Source organism: Heterocephalus glaber, unplaced genomic scaffold (genome assembly GCF_053883595.1).
Source record: "Heterocephalus glaber isolate CG9 unplaced genomic scaffold, H.glaber_assembly_v1.0 deba00000809, whole genome shotgun sequence".
Taxonomy (NCBI): domain Eukaryota; kingdom Metazoa; phylum Chordata; class Mammalia; order Rodentia; family Bathyergidae; genus Heterocephalus; species Heterocephalus glaber.
Genome location: NW_028258163.1, coordinates 10,767,312 through 10,787,421, shown reverse-complemented (window position 1 = coordinate 10,787,421; position 20,110 = coordinate 10,767,312). Strand labels below are relative to the sequence as shown.

The following is a 20,110-nucleotide window of genomic DNA, read 5'->3' as shown; positions in this document are numbered from 1 at the left end:
GAAGAAAACAGAGTAGTTAAGAACAAAGCTCCCACACAATAAAAATAAAATCAACACCACCCTCTTGTGGCCAAATGAAAGCTCTCTGCATTTCAGCAGGTTTCACCAAAGGAGTGGTTAGCAATTTGAATTAGGAAAGATGGATTAGGTATCAGTCCTGGGAAATTCTCTCTACACCTTCTAATAATTCCAATCAGTGCTCATTCATTCATTCAAAAAATATTTATTGATCATCTTCCTTGGGTTAGTATTCTCGGTGTTGGGATTATGGCAATGAATAAAACAGACAAAACTGTGCCTACACTGTGGTTAGAGGTAGACAATAAACAATTGAATCTACAAATATTTGATGCTGTTAAATGGTATAACAAAGTCAGTGGGGGAGGAGGGAGTGCTGAGGAGGAGCAGTTACTGCTTGCTGACCAGGTGGCATTATAAAGAAGACCTGAATGTGTTGAAGGAGCTGTATAGATGCCAAGGGGAGCCAATATGGTAGAGAGAGCAAGCACATGGCCTTGAGGTTGCAAGGTGCCTGGTGCCTTGAATTCCTTTGTGATTTCCTGTTCACATCTCTGTAATAGTCTTTTTTTGTAATTTTTTTTTTTTGTAAAAACTGGTGATTTTCTTTGGTAATATGGAGCAAGAAACAAACATCTGAGATCTAAGATCTAATGCCCACCCCTCCCATTTTAGATACAGAAAGCTGGGGACTTCCAGGGGGAGAGGTGACCAAGATGATGAGGAGAAGCCTAGAGCCTCTCAGAAAAAGGTGTCAGCTTGCTGCTGTCCTCTTCCAGCAGGCACCATCCCAGGGACAAAGCCAAATGGGCTCAGAGGGGTTGAGTTCCAGCTTTGGCTCCACCGTGAGTTGTAGCACTCAGCAAATTACTCAAATTACTTCCTGCTTCAAATTCCCAGTCTAGAGCAGGGACAATATTAGTGGGTAGGATTAGAAGGCATCATGCCTGTGAAAGGGGTGTGGGCTAACGGTGGAGCCAGAAAACATCTCTTTATTGGAATCCTGAGTTGAGTTCTGGTTTCATCCAGGACAGGACCCTGAAGGATGCATACTGTTCAGTGACCAGAGCATCCCTCTTGCAGAAGGGTTTCTGCTAAACTGACTCTAAGGCTACAGATGAATGTGAAGGGAATGGCTGTTACTGGCCAGAAAATGTGTTCACGGGGGATCCCCTGGCCAGCCCCATCTGCTGTCATGTATCCCTCACAAATTCAAAGCTCCTACATTCCCTAACACACTCAGTCTTTCCCATAGACATAGCCCTCCATCCCAATGTTCAAGACAGGCTGGAAATAGCAGCTGGGGAAAATATGGATTAGGTGGCCTCTTTCACAGTCAGCCCTTCTGGAGGAATTTGGAACCTTGAAACTTGTGTGGGAAACCCATTTTTCCAAAACACTGGGGCCTGTGCTGCCCCCAGACAACCTGTCTACATGTGGGAAGCTGGTTCCAGAAGGGCCTGGAGAGCATTCCTGAGACTTGGAAGCAGAAAAGGGATCACACTGCTCAAAATGAATAGTCCTGAGCTAGAGAAATGACTTCCAGTGCCTGGAAGCACACTATCCTAAAAATATCCAACAGTTTCTGAAAATATTTAATAAAATAATGCAAAATACTGGCACAAGTAGGGACAGGTGATGGGCATTCAACCAATGCTAGTTTTCTTTTTCCTATGTTAGATAAGTTTGCTTTCATCTAATTCATCTTAGCTCTATTTTATAAACTGACACAGAAAATGACTGCCTCCTTTACAGTTTAGTCACAAAATTGAACAGCCCTACAAAATGAACATTCCCAAGTCTATTACACTCACCTGACATGACTTCTAGATCATGTATTATTTATCCTTCTCGGGACACCAACAGAGATGGAATACAATACTACAGAGGATGTCTGCCTGGCAGAAGAGTCAGAAAGCCCATGCTCTGTTTACTTTGAACCCTTTGCCTTTATTAATGCTTTAAAGATTTCCTTAGCCATTTTGTTTGCTGCATCACACAAAAATGCAAGCTTGGAGTCCACTAAGTTTTCTGAGCCTTTTGAAAATGAATTATTCTTAATCCACATCTCCTCTGTTTTGTATTTACAGATTGTTTTTAAAAAGCTAAATAGAGTACTTTTCAATTGCTCTCTTAAATCTTATTTTGTTGGTTTCAAGGCTTCATTGTATTCTGTTTCAATCTTTAACAGTTCTGATTCTATAAAGGAAGTAACTATCTCAAGTGGAGTCCAAATCACATGGTAGCTGAGAACTGCTGAATATGGATGCAGAAAGGCTTGCAATAATTGTCAACCTCACGTAGCTAGTTAACCCTTCCTTTAAAGTAGTTAGCAACACTCTTCCCCAGGGAGATCTACAACAGCTGCAAACTCTCTCAGTAGTCTGAAGAGGAATGTCTCGGAGTCTGGAGTCTGGAGCTTGCATTCAATTAAACTGATTAGGCATTCTATCCTCTCACCTATCTTTAAACTTAATTACCTGCCAACTGTTTTGGACTACACTTTTATCAGTACTGAGGATCAGTTTCTTTGATGGAGAAGGATAATCTGAAATAAGACTCTTACCTATCAACACTATACCTTCTTCCCTTGGGAATAGCCTATCCCTTCCATTTCTTTTTGTCCAAACACATTAAAAACCGCACTCATAATACCTTTTTATAAGCTCTTATATTGTTGTGGAAAAAAGCAGTAAACAAGGAGTCTACTATGGGCTCCTAGTCCTAGTTCTTTTGTTTTTGATTTGATTTTAAGCCACATACCCTCTGCGGGCCTGAGGATGATTTCTGGGCCTGAGGATGATTTCTAAATTATTTATGCTGACATTTTTTGATTCAACAAACTAGTGCACTCAGGCCCTTGGGTGAATAAGAAAACGAAAACATCTTTTGGAGGGAAATTCTCCAAGCCCTCTCCTTTTCCCAGAGGATCCTTCTTGAAGCCTGGACCACCTTCTGTAACTCTTCCTTCTGATGAGTTTCCTCAGGTGAAGTTTATAATGCCTGTCTTCCCTAGAAGATTCGTGTTTCTTAAGAATGAGTTAAGAAGTTCAGTTTACATGCCTAGTTCTGCAAAAATTTATTGAGTGGCTACTGTATACCAGATGCTGTACCATAAGTGGAGGGGATACAGAAGATGAAGGAGAGGAGCAGTTCAAGAGTTGGCAGTTACTGTAATTATGCTGTCAAAAACCTCTCAATCTTGTGGTGGATCCCAGCCCTCAACATCAAGGTTAGAGAGCACTCTGAAGCATTTCTGAGGTATAAATTCTGAGTTAATGGGGGCTTAGAACTATTAATGCCCTCAACATTTATTGATCATCTATTGTACTGCACAAATGGTGTTAGGTTGTCCCATATGGTCTCCATTTCATAGTTTACTGAATCTGCCAGCTAGTAGGCAGCAGAGTCAGAGCTCACAGGCCACCTCTGGATTTACCCAAAATGTTTGCCTTTCATGTTGAAAGTTGTCAAAGTCCTTTAACATCATCTTCAAATCCAATATTACCCTACAATTAGCAGAACTATTGAGTGAATATTGTCAGTTACTTTGCCATTGTTTATTTTCCTCTTTCTTCATTTATATATAATGCAGAGACCCACAATCATCCCATTCACTGTTTTAAATTTTACTTTGAATCCCAATTATTTCTCTAGTTTAATGATTCACATTAAAATTTTAAAAACCAGCCAGGTGTTGTAGTACACATCTGTAATACCAGCATTTTTAGAGGCTGAGGCAGAAGGATTGCAAGTTCAAGACCAGCCTGAGCTGTTTAGCAACTTAAAACCTTATCTGAGAAAAAGGGGGACTGGGGATGTAGCTCAGTGCAAAGCCCCTGGGTTCAATGCCTAGTACTGCTAAAATAAAATATTTTAAAATGTCTTGGATACAGTGTTTATTGAGGTATCACAAATCAATTACACCTTTAATATGGCTATAAAATGGAAGAGCTGGGTTTTATTGGAGGTGAGGTAGGAGACTAGAGCCACGGCAAACCAGTTAAACAATTATGAAGAGATTTTCAGTCCTGTAGACCCAGGGCATATGCACAGAACACAGAATCCAGGATGACCATGCAGTTTCCAAACCCATGCACAGGACCAATCAAAAAAGTGCCATTTCTGATTCTTCATTATATCATCTGCAAAACCAAGCAGGCCAGCTGAGTTTCTGATAGGACAATTATCCCAAAAGCTTGGTTTGCATGGAAAAAAGCAATCTAGGAATTCCATATACAAAAGAGCCCTGATGGCCGCTGTGAGTCTGTTCACCAACTCGCTCTCACTCTGCATAGCATATTTCTTTTCCACCTTCAATAAATGTAAATCCACACTACCTTTCCCGTGTGTCTTGTACATTTCTTTGTTCAGAATACCAAGAATCTGGAAAGAATCTCTTCTGTATTGGGGAATTTCAAGGAAATGTTAAGGCCACTGTCACCTGAAGGTAGGTGAGTGTGCTGAATCCAGGGTAGAACATGGAAGCTGAACTAATCATTTGACAGACGACTCTACCAAAAGTAGTTTTTCCTGAGTTGCACAGAGGTGTGGGTCATATAAAGGCCTTATTTTTCACATTTAACCATACCAAGAACGTGTTACAATTTCTAGAACAAAATAATTGGACTAGAAAGAAGCTTAACCAACTTCAAGGGTGACCTTATCCCTTGTGGGTTACTCTTTTGCAAGGCCCAATTTGGAAATTCTTGCCTAGATGTGTGTTTAAGCTCGAAAGAACATCTATTGTCATGTTAGAGATGGAATGTTTGCCTCTCCAAAATTAATACGTTTAAGCCTAATCCCCACTGTGATGGTATTTGAAGATGGGGCATGTGGCAGGTGATCAGGTCATGAGAGTGAAGGGACCCTTTTTAAAAGGAACCCCTGAGAACTCTCTTGTCTTTTCTGCTATGTGAGGTGTTGTAGTCAGGGTTTGCAAGGGAACAGATTTAACACAGGACACGTAATTTATAGGATTCTTTTATAATATTCACCCAGAAAGTCAAACGCAGAGGAATCCAGGAGATCTGTCCACACACTAGAGACCTAAAGAATCCAGCCAAGGGCCTAGATTTCATGGCAACGTCCCACACAAGTCCTGCCAGAGGCCTACAGCCCACGGCAATGCCTCATGCAAGTTATAAGAAGGATCTGGCTCAGGAAGGCCCAAAGACCAGTGGTGAAACTAGATAGCCTGAACTAGTGGGCTGAAGGATTTGGGTCACCAGGCTGAAGATTTGAACTGGAACCAGAAAGTGATGCTCAAGGTGAAGATAAGAGCTCCCCTGATGAGAACCGCAGCCATTCCCAATGACAGTGAGGACCTCCAAGTTCACATAAGGAACATCCAAGTTCACCCTAGCCAAGGAGACACTTTTATAGTTAGTAACCATTACCTGGCCCGTGGGCCCTTACCACCCACTGAGGCTGTGTGCCAGATTGCAGTGAAGCACAGACATCCCTCACTGTGGCTTGATGGTGTTGGTGAAACCAGGGAATTCTCAATCAGGATAAGAACAGAATGCACATAAACACGTAATTTTTCCCAAGGATTCTGGTTCTGGTTCTTTGCTTTTGATATGCAATTTAGATCCCTATATAAACAAGAGGCCAGTGGGAGGTGATGACTTTGGTAGTGTAGCTGTTCATAAGCTATCCACTATTCTGTTAGTAATACCTAATAAACTCATTTATTTGCCAAGCTGGACTTGTCTGAGTTATTCTTTGGTCTGTTGCTGCCATCCTAATCCAGAAGCAATATGTCTTTCATGTCTCTTTGGGAAAATTAAAGAACAACTTAACATAGGTTTTCAAGGTTTATCCATGATGTAGCATGTATTAGAATTTCATTCCATTTTGAGACTGGATAATTACATTGTGTCTGTATCACATTTTTGTTTATTCATTCTTTGTTTTTAGAATGGATTATGTCACTTTACACTTACTGTATTGGTTTTAATTTTTTTACTTTCAATAAAGGAATTCAGCTTTGATTTAAATCATATTCTCTTGCAGGGGCTATTGGAAGGCTTACACCAGACATAAGGGCTCTCAAGAGAGTCCTTTTAGTGAACTGTACTTCTCAGGCCCTTTTGCAGGTTGCAGCATTGTATAAGATCTAGGAGCACAAACTTTCTGCCACAGCTCAATAGATTTTGACAAATTAGAAGAAACTGTTAGCAAATGATTTGGCACCAGATCAAACATACAAGACAGTTGTGTTGAGATGCTGAATTCTCATGACAGAATGTAAAGCTAGGAATCCATTGTTGTTCCATTACATTTACTAATATACCCCTCCCCACAGTCTAGGGGTAAATATTCTATTTGGTTATTTTGTTCTAATGAACCTATGAGCAGCAAACTATAAACCTGGAAGAAAGATCCTTTACTTACAATGTCTCTATTGCCCTCTATGGGCCAAGCCCCGAAACTGAGCCTCTTGGCCAAATAAAATAAGGCCATGTGTCTCTCAGTGACAGAAGATAAGTTCTGAGAAATGTCTCATTGGGTGATTTTGTTACTGTGAGAACATCACAGAGTGTACTTTAAAAAAAAACCTAGATGGTGTAGCCTACTATACATTTCAACTATATGGTACAGCCTTTTGCTCCTAGGCTATAAACCTATACAGCATAGTACTATACTGAACACTGTAGGCAACTGTATCACAATGATGAGAATTTGTGTAAACATAGAAAAAGTACAGTAAAAACACCATGTAATGGGGACTTTCCAGCTCCACTGTAATCTTCTGGGACCATTGTCATATAGAATCCATTCATCACTGACCAAAACATCATTATGCATCATGAGTATACACTGTATTTCAAGTGTCAAGATTCATTTTCACAGACCAGGAAACAAGAGTGCATATGGAGTTCTGATTCACAAATCTGTAACTGACACAACAACTTCCAAGACAATATAAATCGTGTACAATCTATAAAGTGGAAGGCTAAGCAATCCTAGTATTGCAAACAGAGTGAAGGGAGCTTATTGAGAGTGAAGGATGAAGGACCTGGTGATGTAAAGAAATCTATTTTCTGAAGACCCCAGTGGCTTTGTGGCCCGAGATGAATAAATAGGTAACCTCTGGGTGCTGTAAGTAGACATGTTTAATAATGTTGCATGAGAAGGATCAGAGTATATCCATGTTTTCTGCCCAGTGGGTAAGACTATGTATGTTCTTGCAGCAAATATTTAATGAACTCATAGGATACACAAGTAACTATTCTAGTTACTGAGGAGACAGTAAACTAGGCAGACATACCTGATCTCATAACCCAAAACAAGAAATAATCAAAACAACAGTTTCCAAAATATGAAAGATGTGAAGTAGCTAACAATCTGGCTTATGTCTTAAGAAGTCAGCCTAGAAAGGCTATTCAGATGGGGTGACATTTGAGCTAGAAACTAAAGCAGTGATGGTGAATCTTTCAGAGATGAGTGCTCAAACTGCAACCCACAACCTACTTATTTGTCACAAAGTGCCAACACTGCAATTAAACCTAAATACTGTTTTTAGTTTAGAAAAAACAACTCATACATTAATATCTTTTGTCTGAAAAGGAAAAAAATATCATGAGTGCCCTAGGTTCACCACTACTGAACTAAAAGATGAGAAATAGGGCCAGGGATTTAGCTCAGTGGTGCCATACCTACCTCGCAAGTGCAAGGTCCTGGTACAAAAAAAACAACAAGATGAGAAATAGGCCAGTATGGGAAGAGCAGTGGAGCTGTGCAGAAAAAGGACTTGGGAATGATGAGGTAAGATGGCAGGGCACTTCCTGTCAACAGCAAGAGTGTGTCAGGGTGGGCTCATATCCCTGCAGCAAGCAGGTACTGGGAAAAGGAGTAAAGAGCTCTAAGGTTCCATCAGAGAAAATCTTCTGACTACATTGCATGTAAATATCTTTGAGATAAACTTATATAGCATAAACCATGTGATTTCATGTGTTTGTGTCCAGTGAGGTTGAGCTACAGCCCAGCTTCAGCTGGTATTCCACTGGGAACACAGATGGATAACCTCATTAGGAAGCCCATTCTCTGAGTCTAAAGACATCTAAAGTGCAGTTCTTTTACCCAGAACCCAATAAACGCCAAAAGCTTGATGAATAAGGTGAACTTCAAAAATGTAGCTTTTTATATAAAATTAATGGCAAGTTAATACAGTCAAATGTTAGGAATTTGGCTCTATCAGAGAAAATAAAGATATGCAATTTTGTGGATTTGTGCCAAAATATTTTACAACCCCATTCAGAGGGCGTAAACTCCAGTGTGGCATATAAAGTATACCAATGGATGAGATCTGAGGTTTGATTTTAATTTGGTCCTATTTGTAGCCACGAAGCAGTGCTCTTTTCCTTGATGCCGACTACAGGGAAACAGAATTCTTGCCTGTGGAATATTGTCACCCAAGCTGTGGTCTAAGCACTACTACAGCCAGAGTCAGAGATTGGGTTTCTAGTGCAGGTACAGAAATGCTCAGAAATGTGCAGCATGAGTATCTCCATGCAACTCCCAACAGAAAGAGCCCCTTAGCAATGGGACAGACTTTAGAGGTAGATTTTCTCTACAATTTAAGTGGCCTCTTATTGCTCTCATGGGAATCCAAATTCTCACTGCTGCTTGTTCTTGATTAATATTTATGTATCTATGGTAATATTTCTCTGCACCTTAGCTGCACCTGTAGAATTTTAGTATGAAGCTTAGTTCAAGTTCCTTTCTACTCTCACATTTGATGTCTGTCTGTGACATGTACATGAAAGAAATCATCAAGTGTCCATAAAGAGTACAGATAAAGAAAGCCATGAAGTCAAGTAATATTTGACTCTTCCACCTTAAGATAAATGTGTTTCTATAAAAGTTAAACAAAAGTGATAGACATGCCGTATATTTCCCCAGGATACATAAGCACAGGATGAAAATGGTATAAAAAATGAAGTAAGTTATCCCCAAACTGAAAGACATTTTGCTTTTCTCTTCCTATGTCACAAATTACTGAACAAATCCTGTTTGAAGATCGTGGATTACAAGAAGCCTATTAGTTCCCTGGCTTCTTCAAACATCAATTTCTTACATGATAACACTTGGCATCTTATGATCATTTAAGAACAACAAGATACATGGTTTTGAATTATCTTAGAAGTTTAAGTGGTGCTTATGTTAACTGAGATAATCTAAAGCTATTTATTTCAACTGTAATTTTAGGTTTTGTGCTGTATTTTAATTGTCTTCTCTTTTCTTATCACCAGAGATAAGAATTTAGATTGTTTATTAAAGTTTTGAAAAAAATATGACTAAGACTGTCTCATAGAATGTTTTATGCTGGGGGCAGTAGATGACTATAAGATACAAAAAACAAGCTTTATGAATGTGTATATATACATTGCCTCATTCTTAATAAAATAGGGAAGAAATATGACAACTAGTACAAAGCTTGTTTCTGCAACTGGTCACACAGTCATAGCTGGTATTTATAACTACCTTTTTCTACTAGCCATTATGTATTTTCTTGGCCTTCAGCAAGTACTTCAATAGATCTTGGCTCTTTACTTGTTGAAGTGACTCACACTTTCGTTCCTAAAGTGTCTGAGTCATTTATCATCTGGCCTGGATTGGGTGGTGTAGTTTCTTGTTGACATAAGAGATCTCCTTCATTCCCAAACATACTCTTCTTTTTCTCTATTATGGAGTAGTAGTCAAATTTCCCCTTGGTAGTCAGGATCAATCACCTCTGCCAGCACCATAACTCCCTTTGGGGGAGGTCTTAGCTTTCAGTTTAATGGAGTCACTGTTGTGTCTCCTGGTAGAAAGCCCCCCCAAACAGCCCGAATTAAGACTTCTTACTCACACATCACTAGGGGTAATGGTACCATTTCTGTTTCAACCCCTTGGTTCCCAGATCCATGGTTCCTGGCTATGGGAAAAACAGTACATATATTGGATGCTGAATCAAGGCACATAGTGCCTTCTAGAGAACCTTGTTCCAGCCCTACAAGGTATTGACACCTAGATGGCACTGTACTGAATCTTCAAAGGACCATTGTAACATTCTATCAATCCATTTGTTTCTGGATGGTGGATAACATGGTAAGATTCGTGAATTCCATGAGCACGAGCCCATTGCCACTGTGTGTGTGGCTGTGAAATGCATTCTTTGGTCAGAAGTAATCTGTTGTGGAATACCATGACAGTGAATAAGATATTTTATAATTCTATAGATGGTAGTTTTGACAGAAGTGTTATATACAGGGAGGGCAGCCCCATATATAGAATATCTATTGCAGTAAAGATGAAGCACTATCCTTTTCATGGTGGAAATGGTGCCATATCAGGAGCTCAGTGTTGTTCTCTACTTAGAGGGCCTGTTACGGGTTGTATGTAGATGACTTCCCCCCCGCCCAAAAGCCTCATGTGATCATAAGTGGGGCTTTTCAGAGGTGGCTGGATCTGGAGTGTGTCATGTTTGGATCAAGGGTGTGTGATTACTAAATTAGTCCACTGATTGGTTGGCATAGTCCTGGGCATGGATAATAGGAAGGCCCACCCTGGATGTGAATACTACCTGCCCTAAGGGCATGTAGCTTGGATAGAATATAAGGGACAGAAATAGGGATGTTGTTGCCACTTGCTGATTTGCTACTTTGCTGCTTGCTGCCTTGCTACCTCTGCCTGCCATTAATTGTTTATCCTCTGCCATGCCACCCTGCCTTGGAGCCAGCCAACTATGGACTGAAACCTCCAAAAATGGTTAGCTACAAAATAAACCTTTCCTCCTTTAACTTTGAGTGTTGGGTATTTTGTCTCAACAATGAGAAAGGTAACTAAGGCAGGGCCCATATCAAGAAATTCAGCCAGATCCAGTTTTATGTTCTTTCCACCATTATCCCACACCCTTAAAATCTTTTCTGATACCTGTTCCTCATATCTCTGCTTATTAGAATTGGAAAATACAAGTTCTTTGTAAGTGTAGTATACCTCTTCATGGGCCATGCTATGTATCCCTACCTCTAGGGGCCTTCTGAGATTTGAGCTTGGTTATAGGTCTACAGGAAAAGGTAGGTCCTAGGGAGTATCAGCACTGTTTTTCTTGGTAACTGCATCAGGGAAGGTCACTACTGCTTTCATAGGCAAAGCAGGGTTAGTTTCCTCAGTCAGATGTTCAAAGGCTTACGGGTGGCAGGGGTATGGGGGTAAGGTAGGGATGGCTCTATCACTGAGTGTGGGGAGGCCACTTCCTCTGGTAAAATAAACTCATCAGAATTTAGGAGTTCAATGTCCTCAGCCTCATCAGAGTCCCCCCAAACATCTCCATCCCAATTTATATGATCCTATTTTTTTTTTATCAGTGCCCTCAATTTAACTGCACATATCCTTCAAGGCTGAGTGTTGAACTTGTGCCATAATCCATCCAATTGTATAATAAGGACTTGCATTTGTTTTTTGTCCATTTCAACTCTATGGCTGTAATAGAGAAGATTTTCCTTCAGGACAGACTTTAGAACAACTTTAGGTTGTTTATGCATGTCTGGGGCTTGAAAGTGAGTCTTTGAGCTCATTTTTCCCTGTATTACTGCCCAGAGATCCTAAGAGCAACCAGCTAACATCATTATATTTTTGTCTTCCAAAAATGTGCAGAAGTATTATGTATAGAGTTGCAAGTGCACTTCACAAGTGGAGAATTAGGAGTATCAAATGGATCTATGTTCTATATATCTTTAAATAGTTCCTACCATGGTCTATCACTACATTACCAGAGGAGATATTATGGTAATTTTAGGTTTCATCATAGAAAGTCAAGTTCAGGAAATACTAAATCAATTAGGGAAATTCATCCATATAATTCTTTTCCTCTAGAACCACATCTATGGTTTAGAACTAACCCCCCCCCCCAACCATCTCATGTTTTGGGAAGGTGATTGGATTATGGGTATGCTGTACTCATCAGTAGATTTATCTGTTGATGAGATCAGTAGCTAAATATGGTATTAGGAAGTGAGACCTGGTTGGAGGACTAATTCATCTAGCAGAGGAAATTTCAAAGCATCCCAATGTTCAGGCTGTGGCATGATTACTGCTAGCTGCTTTTAGCAAGATCTACAGTGAGAATCAGGGGATGGATTTTTAATTTATCAGGAAGGAAGTGCCTACAAAGCTGTTGGTAAGAGAGCGTGGTTGCTGAAAAGTTATCACTGAAAAGAAGCTAAGTATTTTCCATCAAGACAATAGGAAAGAGGGGTTGAAGGCATTCAGGAATCAGGAAGACTTCACAAATCACAGGCTCAGGGGTGGAAAACTGTAATGCTTTTCCATTAAAAAGAGAGTCCCTGGGATGCCTGCTCAAGAACAACTACCTGGGAAATTGGTTGGCTGGGATTCATTTTGTCATGGTTGCCATCTAGCCATTCAGAGGCTGCCACAGTCGGGATCCAATCAGACCCAGCTACCACTCAAGTTGGTGGAATACCTTGGCATCATCATGGTGCTAGTTTTACAAGAATGCAAGAGTCATGGGGTTATGGAGGCCTCCTCCCAGATTTCAGAATAAGGCCTGGAAGAGTAGCCAAAAGTGTGTGATAGAGTCACAGTCCCTACCAGAAGCCCATGAGAGGGGAGTATGTGAAACTAAGAGTGAAGCTGAAAGTGCAGTGGAGAACCCAAGAAGCTGGAGATATCAGGAACATGGATCATCTGCTGAGGAAAGCCACAGGATGAATGAAGCAAGCCCAAGAGAGAGACCATGTAGGGGCAACCAGCAAGGCCAGAGGAGCAGGGCTGCCCAACCTTTTTGGAGTTCACATCTCACCAACACCTGTCCAAAGTGGTGGATATGGAGCTACAAGATTTAATGTTTGCCCTTACAGGACCAGACTTGCCTTAGTCCTATTTCTTTCTGTTTCTATTTTTCCTTTTTGAAATGGGAAGGTTTATCCTATGTCAATGTATGTTGGAAGTGTCTGACTTTCTTTCTGATTTTTATAGGGGCTCAATATAAAAGAGTTTGCCTTGAGTCTCAGAGAAGACTTTGGAGTTTTCAGCAATGCTGGAACTGTTAAGACTTAGACAATTCTTAGAGATGGGTTAAATGTGTTTTAAATAATGCAATGGTCTTTTGGACACCACAAGCAGAATGTTACATTTTAGATCTAAAATGTCCCCCCAAAGTTTCATGTATTTGGAGGATGATTGGTTTGTTGAGGTGCTATACTTATCAATGGATCATCTGTTAATAAGTTCAATAGCTGAGTGTGCTGTTAGGAGGTGAGACCTGGTTGGGGTTGGGTCACTGAGGGCCTGACAGGGTAAAGTGTATTCTTATTCTTGGCTCTTCCCTTCTCTCTCTGCTTTCTGGCTGTAGTACATGAGTTGAGTACCTTTTTCTCTGCCATGCCCTTCTGCCATCCTGCTTCTGTCTTTGTGCCAGCTAGTTGACTATGGACAGAAACCATAAGCCAAAAGTAAATCTCCTTTAAGTTGTGGGTTTTGGGTATTTTGTTTATTAGGTAGGGTTACATGATCTGAGGTGATAGGGTCCACAATGGCTATCTGCACACTGTCAAGCCAGAGGCCCTTCTAGTATTTGCTCAGTCCAAGAAGCTAGAAGCTGTGGAACAAGAGGGATAAAGGATGGAACACCAGACAGTTCAGGACTGAAGGTTTGGGAGCTCTGTGGAGCATTGCTGGTATGAATCCACAATGTAAAGCTGAAGAAGCTGGAGTCTGATTTCCAAAGGCATTGGTAGTAACAAAAACACACTCATTCAAGCAGAATGGAGCTTTTCAAATGCAGGCCAATTTCTTTCTTCTTCCTTTTCCTTCCACCCAGACTATAAGCTTATTGGATGGTGCCACCCAAAATTAGGGTGGATTTTCTCCATCAGTTTGCTGGCCCAAATGCCAATAATCTCTGTACACTTCCACCGACATAACCAGAAATGTTCTTTACTAATTTACTAAGCATTTTCTAATACAATCAAGTTGACATTCAGCATTAACTATCACAGGGAGGAGGTATTTGACTGGAACAGCTCATGTTTTTAGCTAAGGAGGTAGAGGAGTGTTCTAGATCCACCTTTACAGATCTGTCTGAAGCACAGTTTATGGAGTTATTTCTTGGGAGTTTCTAACTTTCTATAAGACAGTGGAGACAAAGGGCTAGAGAAGAAGCTTTGAGGGAAGAGTAAAGTTTTAGCATCTGAAGAGAATGGGAGGAAGAACTGCTCCAAAACAAGCAAAAAGAAGTCACAAGTGTTGTTGGAGGCCCAGCCGAGGCTTTATGCTGTAAATCATGGTAGCTTATAAGCAGAGGGATTGTTCTCAGCAGCACAGTGTAGAGCAGTTTAACTGCCAGGAAAGCATATGAAATGGAAGGTGCTGACAAGAGAACTGACAATGAGACTTAATAATGAAGAAAATTGTGATCAATAGGGTATTGGTAACTTCAGAGATGTTTTAGGTCTGTATCTGAAAGAGTCTCATGGGAGCTTTAAAATTTTATCAAGAACTACATAGGCAGGGTCTGTAATTTTACTACACTTAAAAGCTATTTAAGTTAACCTGCTGCAGGATGCAGGCAGAAGACCTGAGATTTCTGGGACAGGAAAAATATTTAATTCTTATAGCAAAAACAGTTGCTAAAGCTTTGTGTTCATTTGTGGTGCTACAGAAGTGTCTTAGTTACTTTCTTGTTGCTGGGACAAAATGCCTAACACACAAAGCTAAAGGAGAAAAGGTTTATTTTAGCTCACAGTTTATAGAGGTTTCACTCCATAGTTGCCTGGCTCCAAGACAAGTGGCATGGTGGTGGGGCATGGCAGAGAAGAAATAGTCTATGATGTGGCAGACAGGAAGCACCTAGCAGTGGGCCTTCCTTTCACTTTTACTTCATTCAGGCTACAAGGCTTTGTTGGTGCCACACACACTCGGGGTGGGCCCTCCCATAATCCATACCCAGAGCTATGCTAAACCAATCAGTAGACTGATCCAGTTATCACATTCATAATCCAGTATCACACACCCATGATTCAGCCACCTCCCCAAAGCCCCATCTATGAGTGAACCCTTCTACGGGTTCAGGGGAACATCTAGTTATAAGCCATAACAATAAGTTCTATAACACATGCTTGCACACACACTGGTTTGAGTTATAGGCGGGGACAGTTATCTCACAGAGGCATTACTTTATAGTAAATATAGTAGAAGTCTGGACTTTGTCCAAGGGGAGTTATTACCTTATTCTTCACGTACTTGCTGTGAACACAACCCAGAGAAATGGCCTTTCGAAAGGACAGTCAGAACTTTTGCATTCTTTTTTTTTGGTACTGGAATCGAACTCGCGACTTTGCGCTTGCGTGGCAGGAGGAGGAACCACTGAGCTAAATCCCCAGCCCAGAACTTTGCATTCTTGGTAAACACAGCAAAAAGAAACAGGGATGCTTATGGGCCTATGGAAGATTGCCTCATCTGTAAGCATGGTGTTTAGAAGATACTTGGTCCTCACCAAATGTTAACCATAACTGATAATCAGGTTGACATTCATAATGAAATGGAATTCTATTTAAAATTCAGGGGATATAAATGAAGAAGTTGAAAATCCATGATCAGCGGTAATCATATTTTACTGATAACAGATTTGATATTAAGCGCCAGCAAAATTAAAACTCTGGAGAAGCTGACTTATTTGGAGATGAAATAAAAAAACTGGAAGTTTGGATAAATTTGTTCTAGAAAATAATTCTTTTTACTATTATGGTTTAGACAAAAAATGTCCCCTCAGATGTTGCATGTGTTTAGAGGTAGGGATTTTGCAAATGATTGGATCCTGGGGGGACTACATTCATGAATGTATTCATCCACTGATGAGTTCAGTAGCTGAATATGCTATTATGAGGTTGGGCCTGATTGGAGGTCCACCACCAGAGGCATGATCTGGAAGGGTGTATTACTGTCCCTGGTTCCTTCTTTCTTTCTTTGCCACCTGTCTGCCATGGGGTTATCAGCTGTCCTCTGCAATGCCCTTCTACTCTGCTGTTTCTGCCTTTGAACCAGCCAGCCATGGACTGAACCCACTGAAACTGTGAGCAAAGTAATCTTCTCCTATTTTAAATTGCAGGTGCCCTGTATTTTATCCCAGCAATGGGAAAGTAACTAATAGAGTATCAAGTATCATGCATGTGTAAAAAAGTTAACATATAATATATGAAAAGGCTAAAAAATCATAATCACACATCTGCAGACATAATGGGTATGTATGAATTGCAAAGAAAGAAATACACTTGTGTATTGAAGGTTAATCTTATATCATATACTACTTACCTAAAAGTTGAAATGGATACCACTGGATATAAAAAAACTGGGAGAAAAAATTCCAGAATGTTTCCAAATTAAGAGAATGGAAAACAATTTCTCCCAAGACAACTAACAGTAGATCCTTTCTAACCTAATTTGAAGGTAAGGACACACATAACACTTTTAAACACAACTTCCAGCTCTTTCTCTTCTATTTTTCTCTATAACCTCACAAAGATTCTAGGAATATTCTGTAGCCCCCATTCTGATAAACTTGTCTCATGTGTATTTATTTCTTCCCTTTACTCTCCAATGTCAAAATCTTTATCACAATGAAAAGGCATTTCCAACCAGAAAGAAGAAGTTTGGCTTATAACTGAATATTCAATGAAACCATTATGCTCTCTGTGGTCTGATATTAATCTTAATTGAGAGGCTACTTTCTCAGGCTCTCTTGATGAGAACATGAGCTTTTCAGGGTACAGGGAAACGTCTTGGTTAACACAATAAGATTATTCCTCTTTCAGTTCTCCCCCACCCAGAACAAATATTCAGTGAGCATAAGCATGAGCCATAATTTTTGATCTACAGTTACTCAGAGTTGTTATTTTATCCTCCAATGTTGAAAATCTTTTTTTTTCTTCCTGTGTTGGGTATGGAACCTGGGGCCTGTGTACACTAAACAAGTGCTCTATCATTGAGCTAATCCCCATGGCAAAAATCATTTTTAAAAAACAAAACCAAGCACAAAAACAAAAAAGGATTGAGACTAAGTCCACATGAATGGGTGGCTCTGTGGTACAACTGTCCCCTTGGATTATAATTCTGGTGAGTGAGCTTTTGCTACAGTGATTTCTTTCTCAGTTAGACAGGTAGATCCATTTTAAATCTGGTGTGTGAAGGAATTGAGACAGCTGACTTCAATCAACTGGATTTGCTGGCTCGGTAGGCATTGGTTGTTGGTGTGGTTAAATCCCATAGGCTTGAAAGCTCAGAGCTGTTTTACCAGCTTTTTCTTCAGGTGGATCCCAGGCTCCTGAGAACCAAGAGACCAGATTCAGCACCATTCCTTATAAGTTATAAAGAGGAGAGAAGAAATGGAAGGGAGTGTGATTCTGATTGTATTAGTAAAATAACCTTTGTTTCATGATAAAAGTTAATCTATGGGACTTTATAATCTAACATATACATTATAATAGAAATTCATTTTAAGAAGTTTCAACTCTATTAATTTATGTAAATGTCGCTATTTGAGCCCTTTGAAAATATATGATCTCCACCCCAACTACAGTATTTCTCCCCAAAATATTATTTTCACCAACAGGCAGTCAGGTGGCAAAAACTTTTGCTAACTAGATTAATTTCTTTGGTTTTTCCAAAGATAAGCCAACTGTCTTATTGAGGGAGTAAATTATTGAAGAGTTAAACCAAACATGGAGCTCCCTCTCTTCGTCTCCTGTTTTACTGAATATAAATATATATCATACAGTCAAGATAAAAAAAAGTCTCTGTCCTTGTCTTACAGTTTAAATAATCAGGATGAATTAATTGCAAAATGCTACTCTACACCATTGATATGAAAATCGCTAAAATAAAGCTTAAAAGTAAAGGACATTCTAAGAGTGAAGACCATCTTCCTGTCAGCTCATCTCTTCCTCTCTTCTTATAAACTTGTATGAAATGGGTATTCGAATCATGTGCCTTCTGGCAAGGAGTCAGTTAGTCTGTACTCCAACAAGGGAACAACCTGATGGCTGGACTGGAGAGGACAAAAATTGACTGGGACTAATTTAGTCTCCTTAGCTTCTTAGTCTTTAGTCCAAGCTCCACATCAGGTGTGAATCAGTTTGGTCTCTGTCTGTTTCTCTCCCTCCCTCCCTCCCTTCCTTTCTCCTTCATTTTAAAAATTCTCTGAGGCATACTATTTGAGATCTGATAGAACAAAATGAATTGCATTTTTGGTAATGATCATATTTAGTAAAATAGCTGTGCTTCCAGTGCAGGAGTGAACGAACCCACTGTCTTTTCTCTGTAGAAAAAGCTTAGCCACTTGCTAGCTTAGAGGAAACAACCTTATAACAAATGTGGATGGAAGGAAAGACTGGGTCCATGTTAGGTGTGCCTTGCCCTTGCTCCAGTTTTCTCTTATATGCAGGGAATCATAAGTTCCAGCTCAGTAGGTTACATTGTCTTCTTCTTCACTAGGAGCATCACTACACCTCCAGGTATTAGATGCTCTTGTGTAAATGAGAAAAATGAAGGTGGTCAGCTTGTCCTAAATAAGGTTTATTGTGAAATCAATTCAAAAAATCCAGTAAGTAGGAGTGATGTCTATTGATGATGAATTAATTAATTGGGTTATCTAAGGTAAAATTAAGGTGCTGAAGTAGTAAGTACAATCAAGAAAACAGAAGCCTAGAAGGACCTCACGTGTGTTCTGGTCCCTAAAAAGAATTACCATTGAAAAGAAACATCCAAAGAACTTCAACCCAATAGCATTTTAGCCCTTGTTTGGGGGCAGCTGTACTTTGGTAGAGGGAGCACTGTTCTTGGACATGGAAGACCTGTGCCCTAGTCTCTGTTCCGTGGCTTTCATCTTAAAGCTTCCCTCTGGACATTAAAGAGTTGGTATACAAGGCATGATAGGCAAATGTTTAAAATTTTAAAATGCATTACCGTAAAAGACATTGCCATTAATCACACTCAAAATATTCTTCATCTCTTCTTCAAACACACATCCCATTGTTCTTCTCACTTTCTAAAGCAGTTCTAGAAGTCCACCTTCCTGTCTTTATGAGGTATGATAAAAAAAAATGCAGTGAATGCTATTCCTGAGTGCCATCCAAAGGAAAGGCAGACTCTTAAAAACATTATGGAGTCGGGGATTTAGCTCAGTGGTTCCACTGCCCTCCTTGAAAGCGCAAGGTCCCGAGTTTGATCCCCGGTACCAAAAACAAAAACAAAAACAAAAAACATTATGGTCATGTCCTGAACTGCTTTATTCACCAGCTGTGGCACCAAAGGACTTCTGGCTCTTCCCCAAAGTCAAAATGAATACCAAAGGTAAAGATTTTTAATCAATTCAGGACATCAAGGCAGCCATAACAGTGCAACTAAAGACACTCATGAAAGAAGACTTCCAGAACTGCTTCAGAAAGTGGCAAGAATGCTGGGATGAGTGTGTTTGAAGCAAGGAGCTGTATCTTGAAAGATTAATAGCAATGTGTCTTTTACTGTAAAACTTTTTAAAAATTTAAAAATATACTTTATTTTTTATCATATCTTATAAGATTAAATGATTTTGGTTTATGTTAAAGCACTTGTGATTTTGCCCCTGAAGGACATTTCACAAAGTCCAGCTACTTGGACTGAGCAGCTACTGTACCCTCTGGCTCTCCAGCTTGTAGACAGCCATTGTGAACTATCCTGCCTCTGATCCTGTAAGCTCATCTAATAAATCATCTGTGTGATTACATATTATTATTTTTCTATTAATTTCAATCCTCTAGGGAACCCTAATCAATATTCTATGCACGTAAATAATAAATGAATGGTTACTCTTCTGTACAACATTTTACTGTGAAACTTTTCAAATGTACAGAAAAAAGTCATACAGTGAGCACCATATCCTTACCACCTAGTTTTATTATTTTAATGTAATACAAGTAGATATTAATAAAAAAATTTTAAAAAGCACTCTTCTTATTTCTATGAAAAAATAAACAAAATTTCATAACAATAATTAAAGGATAGCAATAGTTAATACACTGCTTATCATACTCTTTTTTGTTTTTTC

The 20,110-nt window shown here is 39.7% G+C and overlaps 1 long non-coding RNA gene across 3 annotated transcripts in view; it reads right to left on the bottom strand.

The window, feature by feature from the left end:
- Positions 1-20,110, bottom strand: part of LOC101720507 (uncharacterized) — a 34,173-nt gene that overhangs the window by 5,954 nt on the left and 8,109 nt on the right. The window contains exon 4 of one of the 3 annotated variants that reach the window (XR_001184519.3): positions 2-17,350. The exons of the other annotated variants lie outside the window; for them this stretch is intronic. This is a non-coding gene — a long non-coding RNA (uncharacterized LOC101720507). Of the gene's footprint in view, position 1; positions 17,351-20,110 lie in introns of those variants that run through there. 3 annotated transcript variants of the gene reach the window in all.